This window comes from Mustela nivalis, assembly GCF_964662115.1.
Source record: "Mustela nivalis genome assembly, chromosome: 2".
Classification (NCBI taxonomy): Eukaryota; Metazoa; Chordata; class Mammalia; order Carnivora; family Mustelidae; genus Mustela; species Mustela nivalis.
In genome coordinates, this window is record NC_139021.1 from 177,635,683 (window position 1) to 177,650,573 (window position 14,891).

The 14,891-nt window shown below is 41.0% G+C and overlaps 1 protein-coding gene across 15 annotated transcripts in view; it reads right to left on the minus strand.

Annotated features, from left to right (window-relative positions):
• ATE1 (arginyltransferase 1) overlaps window positions 1-14,891 on the minus strand; it is a 170,473-nt gene that overhangs the window by 9,110 nt on the left and 146,472 nt on the right. The window lies entirely within an intron of this gene.

Below are 14,891 nucleotides of genomic sequence, written 5' to 3' on the forward strand. Positions count from 1 at the left end.
GCCTACCCAAACATACCAAAGATACGCCTCTAGAACTGTCAGAAAAAGGGGATACAGAGCTACAGGACATATAGTAGCAGAAATGAATGAAAATGAAAGACACACTTTTATGAATTTTTTAAAACCTGACATTTCGGGGCGCCTGGGTGGCTCAGTGGGTTAAGCCTCTGCCTTCGGCTCAGGTCATGATCTCAGGGTTCTGGGATTGAGCCCTGCATCAGGCTCTCTGCTTGGTGGGGAGCCGGCTTCACCCTCTCTCTCTGCCTGCCTCTCTGCCTCTCTGTGATCTCTGTCAAATAAATAAACTCTTTAAAAAAACAAACAAACCTGACACTTCAATAACTTGAACTCATGCAACAAATTTTCTGGTAATTAGTCACCAAAATTACCAAATACTCTAATACGCACATTCATTCTTAAATTTTATATCTTTTTAATCATAAAAGTAATGCTTGTAAATATTCAAATAATCTAGAAATAAACAAATAGAGCGTTGTCAGCCCTCACACAGAACCCTTTCTCTCCCAACTTCTCCCTGCCTCCCATCCACATTACCAGCGCTTAACAATTTCAGAGGATGCATTTGGATATCAGGAGTTTGGGATCACACTCTTTTTTTTTTTTTTTTTTTTTTGACAGACAGAGATCACAAGCAGGCAGAGAGGCAGGCAGAGACAGAGAGAGGAGGAAGCAGGCTCTCCGCGGAGCAGACAGCCCGATGCGGGGCTCGATCCCAGGACCCTGGGATCATGACCTGAGCCGAAGGTAGAGGCTTTAACCCACTGAGCCACCCAGGTGCCCCTTGGGATCACACTCTATCCATAACTTAAAATTAAGGCCAGAAAGTGAAATCAATCACCCTTTCAATGGGTATACTGTATTAAACTTCAGAAACCAGGGGTTCCTTGGTGGCTTGGTGGGTTAAGTGTCTGACTTTTGATTTTGTCTCAGGGTTGTGATCTCAGTGTCCTGAGATCGAGCCCCACATTGGTGTCCACACTCAGTGTGGACCTGGCTTAAGATGTTCCCCTGCTCCCTTTGCCCCCCGCCCCCACTCACATGTGCCTTCTCCCTCTCTCTAAAAAATAAATAAAAAATAAAGTTTAATTATTAAAAACAAAAACAAAAACACACCACTTCAGAAACCACCGATTATCATAGACATAGACAATATTGCTTCTGGGCTTAACACTCTGCAGTGTTATTCTCACCAGTTACATTTGCAGTGAAGGCCAATTCTGATTCCTAGCCCATTTATTAAAACCAATTTAAGACGTAAACAAGAAAAATTCTGCCAGATACTTTAAACAACAAAAAAGAGTTATGATTTATTTACTACAGTTGAAAAAAAAAAAAAAAAGCATCTCCATCCTCACAAAACCTCGTGTGATCACACTGACTCGCTTGCCTGGGAAATGCCATCAGTGCTTGTAGACAAAACCCTCTACAGTTCAATCCATACAGCAAAACAGGCGTCTTCTTGATGGGATCCCAAAGAGACCAGAAAAAGAAGCCATTCTAAATTAACGACCATTTGTCATCTCATCCAAGGGAAACTGGGAGCTTACTGCGAGGTCTAGGAAATGTGTGCCAGAGCGCCTGGGTGGCTCAGCTGGTTGAGCGTCTGCCTTCAGCTCAGGTCATGATCCTGGAGTCACAGGATCGAGCCCTGTATCGGGCTCCCTGATCAGTGGGGAGTCTGCTTCTCCCTCTCCCACTCCCCCTGCTCAAGCACTCTCTCAAGTAAATAAATGAAATCTTGATTAAAAAAAAGGACATGTGTGTCAACAAGGACCTCTTCTACCTTTCCTTTCTCTAATGGATCAAAATTTAATTTCATAAACTAAAAACCAAAAGCAATCCTTCGAACTCTGAGTTGAGCATCTGATCACCGGCAATACAAATGTACTGTTAGATCAATGATGTTTTAGTCTTCAGGAAACCTCGTCATGAGGGGCCACGACTGCTTGATTTTTAGTCACAAAAGAGGAACCGTGCATCACAGGTATTTTCCAAGGAAAAGAATCTAGAGATCAAGGCTTCACTTCTTCTTATGGGGATTTGACTTATTCATTATTCTTATAACATCTATGCTTTCCTGAAAATGATGAAACAGTCTATTTTCCTAACTTCATTATTTATTGCCACTGCATTATTACATAAAGATGAAGAGAAGTTACATACTTAATGTTTCTTGTGAAGAAGGTGGCTCAGGTGGCGGACCTGGCAACATGAATGAAGCTAAACACAGTTGGGGGAAGTTGTGACAGAATGAATGTGAAATTGTGAAGAGAGACATGATTGAACTCAACTTTGAAACCAAATGCAACTCTGGAAAGTTCAAAACCAAATATGATTTAGAATATTCTCGAGTGAGAGGAGGTATTAACAAATGTTCTGATCACTGTGGAGGAGGGTGGGGAGAATGTGTCAAAGGAATGTGCAGTCTGGGGAGCACAGGGCTCGGCAAGGGAACACGCAGTACCTGTGTCAGAAATGAACTCGGGTCAGTCAGCTAATTCTTCAAGCACAGATGGTGGGAGCCTCCAAAAATTGCTTTGAGAATCCAAAAGCAATCAGGGAGAATTACAAATCTTCATCATCCATAAGGAATGATATTGCCAGTCACTTTTTAAAAAAAATTTATTTATTTATTTGTTTATTTATTTATTTATTTGACAGACATCATAAGTAGGCAGAGAGGCAGGAAGAGAGAGAGAGAGGAGGAAGCAGGCTCCCCGCTGAGCAGAGAGCCCGATGCGGGGCTCGATCCCAGGACCTTGGGATCATGACCCGAGCCGAAGGCAGAGGCTTTAACCCACTGAGCCACCCAGGAGCCCCAATTTTTTTTTAAAGATTTTATTTATTTATTTGACAGTGAGAGACAGTGAGAGAGGGAACACAAGCAGGAGGAGTTGGAGAGGGAAAAGTAGGCTTCCCGCCAACCAGGGAGCCTGATGTGGGGCTCAATTCCAAGATCCTGGAATCATGCCCTGAGCTGAAGGCAGACGCTTAATGACTGAGCCACCCAGATGCCCCAACCCTTGAATACTCTTAAATACTTCCTATTTCACCATCAGTGTTTAACCTAAGAAAGGCTACATTTAAAAACTGATGACAATATAATGAAAGAAATGTCCAGTAAAACACACAAAACATGCCATTACAGAATTTCTCCAAGACAAAGGGGAAGCTGGTCTGCATGGCTGCTGTTGCGTGCAGGGGCTGGGTCTGCAGCCAAAGAGGTGGTCTGGCAAGTTCAGAGCCAGCAGGACTGGGCCACCTCTGACCTGTGTGGTCACGTGATTAGTAACATGCCAGGGAACCAGTTATATAAATACATATATTGAGAAAAATGGGAGTCAGGTTGCTCTGTCAGAGAAGGGAGAGAGAGAGAGAGAGAGAGAGAGAGAGAGAGAAGACTAGAACAAATTCTACTGTGTTGGATTAGAACTGGAGCTACTGGTGAAAACTCATGGTTCTTATACATTTTATAGACAAGCAGCTGTAAAAATAGAAGTGTGTATGTGTGCACACCTGTGCATGCACACACACACACCATTCTGTTCTAGATCTGTCTGCTAAGAGGACTTGGAAGCAAAGAAAGCCCTGGAGTGATGAGCACACTTACTGTCCAGATCTGGTTTTCCAAATATACTCTCCATGACAAAAATAAGAGCTCCTCAAAGAAAGGCCTGAATGCGGAGCTGGCTCAGGTGATGTACAAGATGAGCCTGGAATATCTGGGGCCACAAAGTAATTAAATGCTCAAACAAGGATGGGGAGATATCAAAAGAACACAGGAGTCACCTTGAAAAGGTTCCCACTGGCTAAATCTGAGAAAATGTGAGCATTCACGATAAGTAACGAGAGCAATGGATTATAATACATTGACTAAAACGCTAGGATTCTAGGATTCCACACGGATATAAATGAACAACGAGAAGGGATGCTCTCTCTTCCAGCAGAATAGCAATCAAGGGAAGTAGAAGGAATGAAGGAATCAGAAAATCCTCATTCAGCAGCTATCTCAGTAATAAATGATTCAATAAAGAAGCATCGTTAGTAGATGTAAAAACTAGTGACGTAAGTTTGATAGAACAGGATATTTACACTGTCTCAAAGTATCTCCCAATAAGATATTCATCAGTAATTAACATATGCAAAATACTTACTGATTTTAGAGTGGATCTTGGCACCTATTACTTTTCCATGTGATATAAATTCCCGTGCCCAGCAGTGAGCTGGATGGACAGCGTGCATTTCCCACTCCCTCACATGACGCAGTAAGAACACAGCGCCCGTTCTAGGGTATTCTTGCCAAAACCATGTAACCTACATCTCATTATGAGGAAACATCTGATGAACAGAACTGAGGAATGTTCTATAAAGTGACTGGAATGTACCTTTGAAAATGTCAAGGTAACAAAAGACAGGGGTATATACTAAAAACTGTTCCCAGTTCCGAAAGGAGACTGAAGAGACATGACAGTAAAGCAGCACACAATCCTGTCTTGCACCCTGGATTAAAACAAGAAGAAGAAGGAAAACGGAGAGTAGGTTTGCATGTGTGTGCATGCATTTTTGTGTCATAAAGGACATTACTAGGAAAATCTGGGAAATCGGAGCAGGGTGTATGGAGTAGATGGTGGTAATGTAACACTGCTTGCTACTTTCCTGGTCTGGATGGCTGGTTATGTAGGAAAATATCCTTGTTTTCAGGCAATACACACTGAAATACTTACGGATGATGGAGCAATATATCTGCAACTTATTCTCAAAGGGTTCAGAAAAAAATACAGAATAAAGGAGGGGAGTAAGAAGGCCAGTATTCACAAGTGAGGAATCCGGATGAAGGGTGTGGAGAGGTTCTCTGGATTAGTCTTATAATTTCTCTGAAAATATGAAATTTGAAAATAAAAAATTAACAGATGCTAAACTGTTTTCTTCAGCTTCTCATCATATTGCATTTGTGGATTCTGAAATCCCAGCATTACATCTGTAATTTTCTTTCTAATTTTTGAATTTTGTTCTGACATATTCCCATCACTACAAGCCTCGAGGTATTTTCAGCTTCTGTTTCTTCCAACATGTCAGAGATCTGGAAATTCAGCTATCAAGACTAAGAATAAAAATCTTAATACTTATTAGATCTGAAAAAAGGCAAAGGAAAGGATAATACTGCTTTTAAAGTTAGTCGATACATGGATAGCTGATATTTTGATTATCAAAGACACTGAATTAGTTCATTTTATGATCTATGATGTTTAGTTGGTTGGACAAATTAGTTTTTTTTAAATCAATAGCTTGAAATTTGGTATTTGACAATTCATGAAAGTTATTACCATGATACAGGTAATCTCATCGGTAACGTCACTTGTATGTGACCTCACTGAGTCATAAAACCATTTACAATGAAAACTAGCCGCAACGCTTATTTCCAACAAATGAACCTGGCATTGGGTTAATTCTGATTCCATCCAAGGGATTTGGAATTGAGCTACAAACTGCCAAAAGTACCTTCAAACAGAGCAAAACTTTTGAGAACTTCCAGGGGCATAAAATTCAATTCAAAATTATAGTATTTTTGCCTTTAGAGCAAATACAAATTCACTTTTCTTTGCCAAAGGTCTCGATCTGGAAATGTGTCCTCTTCCCCATGCTTGGCCTGCACCCGATCTGCATACCATTGCTGTAAATTACAACATCTCCTGCAATCCTTTTTTTTTTTTTTCACTAGTTCCTTTCTACTCCCTTTCACAAAAGCTTAAGACCGCGTTCCGGCAGAAACAGACAAAACTCTGTAGTCTGCGTTTACCCTCCAGCTAGTTCATTCCACTTTTCTCTCCCTCTTTAAAGGATATTTACTTAGTGGCCATTTCCTCGCCTCCCACTCACTGAACAATCTATTGCCATGCGTGTCTTGCTCCGTCAAGTCCACTCTGCTCACTAAGGTCAAAGGTCTCCCTGCTCTTGAATATAATGAACACATTTCAGCTTTCATCTCCCTCAGCAGAGTGTAAACTCAGAGGAGCACGTCCTCTTCCCTGAAATCCGCTCCAGCCTTTCTGACAACACTCGTCCCGGGTCTTCTCTTTCCACCAGGCCAGTTCTCCAGCAGACCGTCAGACGCTGGGAGGCAGACACTGTTCTGTTCTAGGTCATCCCCTCTGCCCCGCTACACTTTCTTCCTAGGAAACTTCACCCACGTGCATGGATTCAGTTACCATCATTACTCCGATCTCCAAATCCTCAGGTTAGAGCTGAAATTCTGCTCTTGAGCCTCAGGAAGACACAGTAACACTACATGCAGCTGAGGTTAGGAGGCTGTGGTCTACGACTTGTCTTTTGCCAGGCAAACTCACATGGTCTTAGAGCAATTCTTTTAGGACTGTGTCCTGCAGAAATATTAGTATGTGTGCAAAAAGATGTATATTTAAGAGTATGTAGTGGCCATGGACAGGACTGGAAGAGATTATGCTGAGTGAAATAAGTCAAGCAAAGAGAGTCAATTATCATATGGTTTCACTTATTTGTGGAGCATAACAAAAAGCATCGAGGACAAGGGGAGTTAGAGAAGAGAAGGGAGTTGGGGTAAATTGGAAGGGGAGGTGAACCATGAGAGACTGTGGACTCTGAAAAACAATCTGAGGGGTTTGAAGTGGCGGGGGGGTGGGAGGTTGGGGTACCATTATAGAGGGCACGGATTGCATGGAGCACTGGGTGTGGTGCAAAAATAATGGATACTGTTATGCTGAAAATAAATTAATTTTAAAAAAAAGAGTATGTTGTGGCATTATTTGTAATAGCAAAATACGTAAAACTTAAATGTCCATTAATGAGGGTAATTACCAATAATACATATGACTGTCTATAGCCTTTAAGAAAGTACAGGTAATCACACTTATACCATATGGTTCAATAAATATGCTTCTCAGTATTTCCCCAAAGGAGCTGAAAACTTTTTTTTCTTCAGTGTTCGTTTTTTTTTAAAGATTATTTATTTATTTATTTGACAGACAGAGATCACAAGTAGGCAGAGAGAGAGGAAGGGAAGCAGGCTCTCTGCCGAGCAGAAAGCCCGAAGCGGGGCTCAATTCCAGGACTCTGGGATCATGACCTGGGCCGAAGGCAGAGGCTTTAACCCACTGAGCCACCCAGGGGCCCCTTCAGTTTTTTTTTTTTAAGATTTTTTTTTTAAAATAATTTCTGCACCCAATGTGGGGCTCAAACTTACAATGCCAAGACCAAGAGTCCCATGGTCTGTCACCTGAGCCCGCCTGGAGCCCCAAGGAGCTAAAAACTTCTGTCCACACAAAAACCTGCAAACAGATGTTTAAAGCAGCTTTACTTGTAACTGCCGAAATAGAGAAGCAAGAGAAATGTTCTGCAGTGGGTGAATGAATAAAAAGAAACCGTAGTACTATCATTCAGTGATGAAAAGAAATGAATTTTCAGGCCGTGAAAAGACACGGAGGAACTTAAAATGCCTACGACTCCGTGTAAGAAGCCAATCTGACAAAGCTATGTGCTACCGTAGGGTTCCAAGTCTATGACATTCCGGAAAGGGTGAAAGTGTGGAGGCAGGATAAACAGGAGTGGTTGCCAGGGGTTTATGGCAGGGAAGAGGGATGAATAAGCAGAACACAGAGGGTATTTAGGGCAACGAGACCCCTCTATAGGACACATGTCACTATATGTCAAAACTCATACAACGTACAACACAACGAGTAAACCCTAATGTAAACTGTGGACTTCAGTTGATCATAATGGATCAATACTGGCTTATCAATTGTATCCAAAGTATCCCATAATGTAAGATGTTAATAATATGGCAAATGGGAGGTGGGAGTTGGAAGGCAGATGGAAATTCTCTGTACTTTCTGCTCAATTTTTCTGTATACCAAAAACTGCTCCAGAAAAGTCTATTTAAAAAAAAAGAATGAGAAAAATGTAAGATACTGACAAGAGGAGAAACTGAGTATGGGGTATGGGAGAAGGCTCTACATTATCTCTGCAATTTTTCTGTAAAGTTACAACTCTTCTAAAAAAGTTCATTTTTATTTTTTTTCAAAGATTTTATTTATTTATTTGACAGAGAGGGATCACAAGTAGGCATAGAGACAGTCAGAGAGAGGGTGGGGGAAGCAGGCTCCCTGCTGAGCAGACGACTGATGCGGGGCTCGATCCCAGGACCCTGAGATCATGACCCGAGCCGAAGGCAGAGGCCCAACCCACTGAGCCACTCAGGGGCCCAAAAAGTTTATTTTTAAAAAGAATGAGGAAGTCTATTACACAATAGTAAAGATTTTTCAAGATAACCTAATGTTAATGTAAAAAACAAGCCACAGGATATTTTTAGAATGATTTAATTTATATGTATAAATTGTATGTTAAACAAATGATATAATTAAAAACTGGAATTAAAAAACATAAGCACAGAAAAGAACCCAAGGCCTTCCCACCAAACTTCAGCAGCGCTTACCTCTGCAGAGCCAGGCATGTGGGCGTGTGGGGGCAGCTCCCTTGCGCTGGGATGCGTTGTGGGATTTTCACTTTCTGCATCCTATGTTTAATAATCACAAGCGTATCACCCAATCATGTTTCTGGTAAAAAAAAAATTCTTAAACCAAAAGCAGCCACCCAGAGCTCAAGTGCTGGTGAATAAATACACATGAAGCATCCAGCCCAGGATGCGCGCTCAGCACGACTGCCACAGCTGATCTCAGTAAAGGCAGTGCCACTCTTCTCAGCACCAATGAGAATGCCCACTTCGGTCACGAAGCCTCTGTTTAAAGACAGTGCTCATGTCTGCGCGGCTTTTACCGTGTGAAGCTGTGGGCCCGAGCTGGGTGTGGGGAATGCTTGCCTGCAGAGCTCCTGGACACGGGAGGGAGCTTCTGAGTCAGCTGACGGGGGCTGCACACAGGGCAGGGTCCCCCCACGGCAGTGCTGGTCCCAGGCCAGGACCTGCCTCCGTGCGAAGTCGCCCCTGAGGGCTCATCTAAACTTCCGTGTGAATGAATGGTCCCAGAGGCAGAAGAAAGTGCTGCCAGTCTTCCAAAGAAACCAGGTATTACAGACAGTGAGCTAAATTCTACTGCGCTGCCTCTCCATTTTGATGGCATCTTCGAGTCCTGTGCGAGGTTTTAGGGAACTCTGATGCTCAGCATACACTGCGGGGCCCAGAGAGAACGGTACAGCAATACCCCACCATGCAGTCAGACAAAGAGGAGATCTTTAAAACACACCAGTGCGTGAATCTAAGGGTATGTTAACAATTTCTTGCAATTGGCTTTAAGGACAGAGAACTGGCAACCTCCCCCGCTAAAAAAAATCCAACCCCCAAACCATAAACCAAGGCTACAGCGGGGAATTCCTATGCTACCATCTTCATGTGGCCATTTTTCATTTCTGCTCCCATTAAAGCTTCAGAGTGGAGAGGGTGGACCTCAGGAGTGCCTGAATGGTGCAAATAAGAATGTACAAGATAACCCCGCTTGTCTTTTCATATCTGATAGAATTATGTTTTGATCCACTAGTTTTGTGTTAGAAGTCAGCAGACTTCCATTTAATTTTATTTGTAACTTGATAAAGTGACTCAGTGAAGACTAAAAAAACCAATATATTAACATAGATGAGAGAAAAAGAGACACTGATATTTCCTTAAGAATGAGTTTACAGGCCATCAAAACAGGAGGAGGGGCACCTGGGTGGCTCAGTGGGTTAAGCCTCTGCATTCGGTTCAGGTCATGATCCCAGGGTCCTAGGATCGAGCCCCGCATCAGGCTCTCCACTCGGCGGGGAGCCTGCTTCTCCCTCTCCCTCTGCCTGCCTCTCTGCCTACTTGTGATCTCTGTCTGTCATATAAATAAATAAAATCTTTAAAAACAAAACAAACAAACAAAAAAACGTGAGGAGTAAGGGTCAGTGGTATCGTCTCTGTAAGTGCTTTGTTACTGTTCAGCTTTATGCTTTTGAAAGTTTTCTTTTCTGGATTTTTAAACCTAAAACTGATTGCTATAATCTCTCTGAAAGTTCATAATGGCAAGTTAACATTAGTGATACAAATAAGCCTTTGACAAAACTTGGATCAGATTTTATCAGGTTTGATTTTTACCAGGTAGTAAATTAACTTCAGATTTTCTCAATTACTCATTTGCTACATATTAACTACCAGCAGCATGTTTAATATTCTTCCCAATATAGCTGGAAATGCACAGCTAAAATAACAGTAATAGTTTATACATTCCTAACTAGCAAAAAAATAGTTTTGGGACTTTTTTTTCCTTTTAAATTAAGACAAGAGGGCTTCCACTTCCAGAAGATAATCTTTGCCTACTTCTCCCTCCTGTCCCCTAGGACAGAAAGCCCTGCACATTATACAACAAACGTAAGAAGACAGTGAAATGAAAGAAGAGGCAGCCCAGTGGGGACTCTGAGATCTGAGGCACAATAAGGTGGCGAGCATCCTGGGCTTTCCTTTTGCCTCCGGTTTTCCAGAGGGGATACTGGAAAACTAGCAACCCCGAAAAGCCAGTGCACGGAGACAAAACAAACAAACAAAAAGTAATAAGAAAAACCTCCCTTTAACCAGAGGTCCAGTAAAGTGGCAGCCTAGCAAGAAAGGAAACTTTCTGCCAATAATCTCAAAAAAACATAAACTGCCACAGCTCACCCAATATGAAAGATAATATAAATAGCCCTAAAGCGAGTGAAGAAATGGAGTTTGTAATTAATTTTGAAAAAGAAATCTCTAGGCCCCAACGGTTTCAAAGGAGAATTCTACCAAACATTTAAATAAGAATGAAAATCTTTCACAAAATCTTTCAGAAAATAAATGAGAAGGAACCTAAATCAGAGCAAAAGAAAACTGCAAAGCAGTGCCCGTTAGGAATACAGATGCACAAATCCTTTACAAGGTGTTGGCAAACACCAATCTAGTGGCTGCACATATTCCCAGGATGCAAGGCTGAGTCAGTATTTGAAAGACAATCAATATACCTCCCATATTAACAGTTTAGAGAAAACATCTACATAGTCACATCAACTGATATGAAAATACACCTCACGGGTTCAACACATAACCAGGCAAGATAAAAACTCCCAGAAAACTAGGATTGCACAGGGATTTCCTTAACTTGATAAAGAATGAACAATTTCCCCCTAAGGTTAGAAATAAGGTGGAGCGCCTGGGTGGCTCAGTGGGTTAAGCCTCTGCCTTTGGCTCAGGTCATGATCTCAGGGTCCTGGGATTGAGCCCCCCATTGGACTTTTTGCTCATCTGGGAGCCTGCTTCCCCCACCCCCCTCTGCCTGCCTCTCTGCCTACTTGTGATCTCTCTCTGTCAAATAAATAAATTCTTTGAAAGAAAGAAAGAAAGAAAGAAAGAAAGAAAGAAAGAAAGAAAAAAGAAAGAAAGAAAGAAAGAAAAGGCAAGAACTCGTACCATCTCCAGTTTTACTCAAAATAGTGCTGGAAGTCCTAGCTAAAGCAATAGGAACAGAATTGAAAACAGAAACTAAAATGCATGCGGATAGGAAAAGAGGAAAAAACACTGTCCCTACAGACATAACAGTGTCTGTAGAGAATCTCAAGGGTGCTATAAAACAATCCTCCTAGAACTGTAAATGAGCCCAGCAAAATCACAGGATAAAAGATCAACATACAACAATCAAATGAACTGTAAATCACACACCTTGTAAGGGACCAATATCCCAGATATAAAGAACTCCTAAAACTCAACAACAAAAGAACCCAAATAAGTTGATTCAAAAACAGGCAAAAGACATGAATAGACATTTCTCCAAAGACGACATACAGGTGGCCAATGATCATATGAAAAGATGCTCAACATCACTCGTCATTAGGGAAATGCAAATTGAAACCACAATAAAATACCATGTCCCACGCATTAAGATGGTCATTGTCAAAAACCCAGAAAACAGGAAGTGCTGGCAAGGATGTGGAGATACTGGAATGTTTGCACAACTGCTGGTGGGGATGTAGAAGTGTGCCCTCTGGGAAAAACAGTATCAGTCATTCCTCAAAAAAAAAATCAGAATTATTATATAATCCAGAACTCCATTTCTGGACATAGACCCCCAAAAATAGAAAGCAGGGTTTCAAAGAGATCTCTGGAGGATACCCATGTTCATTGCAGCATTATTTAAACAGCCACAAGGTGGAAACCACCCAGGTGTCCATGAATGGTTGAATGGGTAAACAAAATATGGTCTCCCCATACAATGGGTATCATTCAACCTTAAAAAGAAATGAAGTTCTAACGCTACAACATGAATGAACCCTGAAGGTATGAATGAACCCAAAAGGACAAATAATGTATGATGCTACTCCTCTATGAAGGACTTAAGAGTCAAATTCATAAAGACGGCAATTAGACTTGTGAGCCGAGAAAAGAATGGGAGCTATTGTTTAATAGATACAGAGTTTAGTTATGGGGCCATGAAAAAAGTTATGAAGACAGATGGTGGTGATGGTTGCACAACAATGTGAATGTACTTAATGCACTGAATCACACACTTTTTAAGTTCATGGATTGGAAGACTTTTGAGAAAAATAATAATTCTCTCCAAGCTGACACATAGATTTAACACAGTTCATAACAAAATCTTCGTAAGTACTTTTACAGATATAGGCAAGATTATTCTAAAATTTATACAGAAAGACTGGGAGAGCTGAAATAACTCTGAAAAAGAATGAAGTTGGAAAAGAATCATTCTACCCAACTTCAAGGCTTGCTTCATAGTTGCAGCAATCAAGACTGTGTAGTATTTACACGGGTGGGCACACAGATCTGTGGAACAGGACAGAGGATCCGGAAACAGCACCGCCCAAGTATGGCCAACTGATTTGGACAAAAATGCCAAAGCAATTCGGTGGGGGAAGAGCCTTTGTAACCAGCAGTTTGGGAGCAATTGGATATCCATAGGCAAAAAACTAAATCTTGATCTAAACTTTCCATCCTAAACAAAGGTTAACTCATGAATCATATGTTACATGTAAAAGTATAAAACTAACGAGGGAATATCTCGGATACCTAGGGCTTATTGAAGAGTTCATAGGACACCAAAAGCATGATTCATAAAAGAAAAAGAAAAAAATGAGAAGCTGGACAGCATCAAAATTAAAAACTTTTGCTCTGTGAAAACCAACAAAGGACAAAAAGACAAGCTACTGAGGATTTGTATTTAAAACACATAAAGGGGAGCACCTGGCGGTTTCAGTTGGAAGAGCATGTGACTCTTTATTTTTGTTTTTTTTATTTTTTAAGATTTTACTTATTTATTTGACAGATCACAAGTAGGCAAGAAGTGGAGGTAGGGTGGGGTGGGAAGCAGGCTCCCCGCTGAGCAGAGAGCCCGAGGCAGGACTCGATCCCAGGACCCCGGAATCGTGACCTGAGCTGAAGGCAGAGACTTTAACCCATTAGGCCACGAGGCGCCCCATGCATGCGACTCCTGATCTTGTGTGAATTTGAGCCCCACATTAGGTGCAGAAATTCCTCAAATAAATTTTAAAAACTTTACAAAAATAAAAAAGTATATAGGGGCGCCTGGGTGGCTCAGTGGGTTAAAGCCTCTGCTTTCGGCTCAGGTCGTGGTCCTGGGGACCTGGGATCGAGCCCCACATTGGGCTCTTTGCTCGGCAGGGAGCCTGCTTCCTCCTCTCTCTCTGCCTGCCTCTCTGCCTACTTGTGATCTCTGTCTGTCAAATAAATAAATAAAATCTTAAAAAAAAAAAGTATATAAACAACTCTCATAACTCAGCCATATAAAAACAAACAAGACATGGGGTGCATTTTACTGAAGGGAATATGCGGATGGCAAGTAAGCACATGAAAGGATGATCAACAGCTATTGGGGAAACACAAATTAAGACCATAGTGGGATACTGCTATCCACCTATCAGAACAGCTAAAACAAAAACAGTAACAAAACCAATGCTGGCAGGAATGTGAAGAAATATCGTCTTAAATACATGTTGGTGGTAACAGAAAATAGTACAGCCATTCTGGAAAACAATTTGGCAGCTTCGTAAGAAATTAAACATATATTTAACCCTACAACCTACCAATTATACTCTTGGTCATTTATCCCAGAGAAACAAAAAATAAGCTTACACGAAAACCTGTGTAACAGATGTTTACAGCAGGTTTTTTGGGTGAGAGTCCTAAAATGGAAACAAACCAGATGTCCTTCAACAGGTAAATAATTAAACAAGCTATGGTACAACCATGGTCCATACCATGGACTACTTCTCAGCAGTAAGAAGGAACGCATTATTAATACATGAAGAAAGAGAGAGAGACACACACACACGTATATTCCACCCGCCAACCCCAACCCCTCACACATATAAAGAAGGAAAGAGAGAACTCATAAAGGAAATTTAGTAAAACATCTAGAACATCTTATTGGACCATGTCTTTGTAATTTAGTTATTTTAGCATAAAAATCCCTAGTAATCTGAGATTAGTGGTCAAAGGTAGTATATTTCAGGATTTTACTTATTTTCATAAGTAAAAACAAAACTATAGCATTTTATGTACAAATTTAAAATATTTTCAGATTTTATTATATATTGTGTTCTTTAAAATTATCTATCTGCTTTTGAACCTTAAGCTCAATTACTTTTCTTCTACTTCTGGTTCAAAGTTCACACAATGCTATACACCAAATACACTGATCAATAAAGCCAAAGTTCAATAAGTCTGATGTGACTTAATAAAGCAATAACTCATTGTATTGACTTTTAATAATTTATTATTCAAGATGAATAGGGGATTTATAAGATTATTTCCTTAACTGAAAAAAATGACCGTATCGGGATGTTTCATTACATACTGCAATTAAGAGCAATCTCAACAT